Source organism: Sebastes umbrosus, chromosome 10 (assembly GCF_015220745.1).
Source record: "Sebastes umbrosus isolate fSebUmb1 chromosome 10, fSebUmb1.pri, whole genome shotgun sequence".
Classification (NCBI taxonomy): domain Eukaryota; kingdom Metazoa; phylum Chordata; class Actinopteri; order Perciformes; family Sebastidae; genus Sebastes; species Sebastes umbrosus.
The window spans coordinates 30,444,749-30,449,467 of NC_051278.1; the positions used below are offsets into that span (position 1 = coordinate 30,444,749).

The 4,719-nt window shown below is 42.4% G+C and overlaps 1 protein-coding gene across 1 annotated transcript in view; it reads left to right on the plus strand.

Annotated features, from left to right (window-relative positions):
• Positions 1-716: 716 nt before the first annotated feature.
• Positions 717-4,719, plus strand: part of si:ch73-52p7.1 (uncharacterized protein LOC100321084 homolog) — an 8,716-nt gene continuing 4,713 nt past the window's right edge. Inside the window, exon 1 of the mRNA XM_037781358.1 lies at positions 717-947. The gene's annotated coding sequence lies outside the window, so the exon portion shown is untranslated. The remainder of the gene's footprint in view (positions 948-4,719) is intronic.

Sequence of the window (4,719 nt, forward strand, 5' to 3'; positions counted from 1 at the left end):
GAATTACAATATGCTGGAAGGTTATTGTGGAATTTTTGCGCAATGATGCCAAAAATATACTGCATACTGCCACTTTGACAGACGTTTTGTTAGTATTCCGTTGGCATAATATTAGCTAGCTTATCTTTTTCCGGATGATTGTGTAGTTGGCATTTGGCAATATCTTAATACCTACCCATTTGTAAATTGGACATCGGACTCCAAAGATTTACATATTTTGAACTGCTGACAGGTGTTCACTAATGCCAAAACACATCAGTGACCGTAATGGGTGACAAGCTGTCAAGATCCTCCTAATTCGTAAGGATTTATATAATTACCTAACTTAAAGTTCGTAATATATGGCCCCTTTGTCTCTGTTAGCTTCTATTTTTATCGGTATTTGTCTTTCGCACGTACTTTATACATTTCTGATGATGAGATGATAGATGAATAGACCGGTGACAGATAATGACAGTCTATCATCTCTGTACGCTACCCTCCAAAAATGGCGGCACTCCCCAGAATGCTCCGCATTTCCCATTCCCTATTTACAAAATGCCAATATAGCCTACTTATGGCTGTGAGAATGAACGTGGGATTTCTATTAAACCCTCCAACAATAAATAAATAAATAAATAAATAAATATTAAACTGACCTCTAGGTGTAGCCAACCCTCATCTCAATAGAACAATTCTACATGTGCAAGCTACTGTATGACAAAAAGTAGCCTATCAAAAAGCTAGACTGTCTGCGAAATTCTCTTTGGTTCAGGTCTGTTCTGATGAGAACAAACGCCCGTCTGCAGTACTTGAGGCTCAACTCAGTCTGCCCTTGATGTGAGTTACACAGCTTCCTCTGTGGGATACTTCCCCCATCCTGACGTCAGCTGGATGTGTGATTTTTCCTCCCCATCCCAGCCTCAAACTGACGCATTCACATATCAGCTCTTCAGCAGCTACTTGAGGTGAGTAACACATCAGAAAACTGGGAAACTTACTATGTGTGTACTAGCATTTATGACCATTTAAGTGTACTTTAACAGCTGTTCAAAATGTATGTTTGTGTCCTGTAGTTAGTCCGTAAAAGAACAGAAACAGAAACAGAAAGCCAAGCCTTTCTGTATATCATATTACATTAGGCTACATAGCTTGTGCATTCCTGTGTCTGTCCTTGTTATGTAATAGAATCATTCTCGCAAATCTGTTGTGATGGAAAATGTGTCACAGATAAACACTGCAACTGCATGATGCTGGATTGATTGTAGGATTTCATCCTGTGAACTTCTGATGTGTTTTCTTTAGAGAATAGATGTGAAACAGTGGACGTGTCAACAGGGCAAACATCACCCCTGACCCACAAAAAGGATTCTTCAGCCTAATGTATGAGTTTTGAGTCAGTGAGGTCCAAGTCAGTGACTCATAGCTAAGCCAGATATGTGGTCAGACGCTCATTCATTTTTATCTTTGTGGGTGGAAAGTCTGTCGGCCAACAGCCAGGACACAGAAGGAATGTACTCTTGACATAAGGAAGTGTGGAGTTAACAATTTTTTTCGTGCCTTCGGGAAAAGCAAACAGCGGCACTCTGAATCTCCATCTTCACACATTCCCACCAAGCTGGGCTGAGCAAGGTGGTCGTTTACAGTGAGCTGTTATACTGTATGTTGTCATTTACTGTGTTTTAAAGCAGAAGTAGACAAGATTGGAGCAAATATGATTGAAAAAAAGTTGTTTTTATAAAATGGTCGCTATATCCTGACAGTAGTGCATGAGACAGGTAATCTGAAAAAAATCATGTGCCTCTGTGTCCTCCGGTGCTCCTAATGGTTTCTGCAAGATTTCACAGTCCGGAGGAAAGCAACCAATCAGAGCTGATCTGGAGTCTTGCCTTCTCTGAGCAGCTGTCAATCACTCACAAACTCCGATCAAACGGTCAAACTAGGCAGCGCTGATCAAAGATTCTATTACGTTAATGCCTATTTCTCTCCTCAAATGTTTTCAGAATCATCTTGTAGTGTACTGTTTAGCTGTAAAATTAGAAAGTTTGTGACCCAGCAGCCATGTTGAGATCAGTTGAGGAAATACCAAGCACCGCCCACCAGCCGGAGTAATCTTTCTCATCTTACAGCTAAACAGTACACTGATCAGAGCAGCCTAGTTTGACCGTTTGATCGGAGTTCGCGAGCCATTGACAGCTGCCTCCGTTGAATGAACAGCCAATAGGAACGTTCTCTCTCTGAAATGACCTGTGATTGGCCAAAGTCTCCAGTCACGGGCTAGATTTTCTAAAGCCTGAAAACAGAGCCATGAGGAGGAGCAGAAGTCTAGTTTTCTCTCAGAACACTTGAATTACAATATGCTGAAAGGTTATTGTGGAATTTTTGCCCAATGATGCCAAAAACATTCTGTCTACCCCCGATTTAATGCTGGTCAACATCTCCCACATTGCTCTCAGCATTAGTTGGCATAACAACAAACCATCATTGGAGGCCGTGGTTAAATACATTGTTAAACAGATATGTTTTTAAAGGAATGCCTCGACATTTGGGGAAATATGCTTGTTTGTTTTCTTGCCAAGATGATGAGAAGATCGATACTAGTCTCAAATCTGTCTGATATATGAAGCTGCAGGCAGCAGCCTGTTAAATATCTGTTATTAGTGAGCTTCATAGGTGCTGCGAGGTCAGAGGACAGAGGACAGAGCCAGGCTAGCTGTTTCCCCCTGCTTCCAGTCTTTGTGCTAAGCTAAGCTAATTGCATCCTGGGAAGCTTATTTACTGTACATAGCTGACTGATATCTCTTCTCATCTAACTCACAGCAAGAAGGCAGAGAAATGTGTTTGCCCAAAATGTCTAACTATTACTTTAAAGTAGCCTAACTTGTTCAACAAAGTAGGCTGTGTTGTTTGTCCATGCCCTCTAAGACTATACTTATCTTTCAGTGTTGAAAAATAAATCCGTTTTGGGATGCGACAACATGGTTATGGTTAGGTAAAGATTATGGCTGTATTCGAAACCGCATACTATACTAGTAGTACGTACTGATTTGACCAAAATGTAGTATTAGTATGCGAACAAAAGCAAAATCTACAGTATGCCAAAAATACCCGGATGTCATACTGATTTGGAAAAAATCTCCAGTATGCATCGGACCAGTCTACCTCGCCTACTGTATCCCATAATGCAAAGCGCTGGACCGCACCAGGCTACGGTTACAACAACAGCCAAAAACTGCTTGTTTTTTTATATTTTTTGTAGCTATATCATCACTAAATTCATTTCTGAAAGTTTTTGAGGCAAGAAATCAACTGTGTAGTTTTTTAATATCGGCAGTTTTACGAAGTTAGATGGCGAATCGAACATTTGTTCCACTGTTGTCTGAGTTTAGAAGCTCCACTAAATGCCGTGATAGCTAACTAGCGCCTGCCGGAGTCACTGCCGCTGGAGTCACTGCCGCTGGAGCTCTCTCAAGAGACCGGTCTTGTAGACAAGAGGCTTTTATTTCCTTGTTGACGGATAGTTTGTTTACATAACACAACACAGATGTCCATTATAAATTAACAGGAACCTGTGTTTATCTGCCTTTTTGGAGTTGAAAAGCTCCACAATCGCCCGCGGGCGTAGATCGCTGGAGAGCCGGCTACAGAGCAGCAGAGTGGCGAGGGACGAGGAGAGGGAAGAGGAGAGGAAGAGGAGAGAGAAGAGGAGAGGAAAGAGGAGAGAGGAGAGGAGAGAGGAGAGGAGAGGGAAGAGGAGAGAGAAGAGGAGAGGGAAGAGAAGAGGGAAGAGGAGAGAGGAGAGAGGAGAGGAGAGAGGAGAGGAGAGGAGAGAGAAGATGAGAGAGAAGAGGGGAGGGAAGAGGAGAGAGAAGAGGAGAGGGAAGAGGAGAGGGAAGAGGAGAGAGAAGAGGAGAGGAAGAGGAGAGGGAAGAGAAGAGGGAAGAGGAGAGAGAAGAGGAGAGAGGAGAGGAAAGAGGAGAGGAGAGAGAAGATGAGAGAGAAGAGGGGAGGGAAGAGGAGAGAGAAGAGGAGAGGGAAGAGGAGAGAGGAGAGGAGAGAGGAGAGGAAGAGGAAGAGGAGAGAGAAGAGGAGAGAGAAGAGGAGAGGGAAGAGGAGAGAGAAAAGGAGAGAGGAGAGGAGAGAGGAGAGGAAGAGGAGAGAGAAGAGGAGAGGAAGAGGAGAGGTAAAGAGCAGCCTCTGATGGGTCAGAGAGATTCCTGCTGAGACAACATGGCTCTTTTTAACATGTCTCTAATATCTGGAGGGAGATCAGTCCTCTGTTTAGTTTCTGTAACTGAAAAAGCAGTTTGATTAACGTAAATGTTGTGGATCAATGTTTTATATTTCCCGTCTCCCCTCGTTGATGATCCTGTTTGTCTGACTTCATTATGAGCTGTTAGAATACATAGTTTAAACCTTCAATATCTTATAAAGTAAACCATCAGAACATAAACACCAAAATCAAAGTTGTATTGTTAGATAATATTGTAATAGTGGTACGAGTTTGTTTTTTTGTCCAGTGCTTTAAGAGCTGGTTTAAAGGCTACAGCCTGGTCTAGCATACTGCATACTACTGAGGAACACAGTATGCAGTATGTACTGTGTACTGCATACTGCGTTCATCAGTAGTATGTAGTAGGCAGATTCGAATACAGCCTATGTTTGGGTTAAAATGACTACTTCGTTATGGCCAGGGGACATTTGTCAACATGGTTACAATAATAAACACATGGTTAAGGT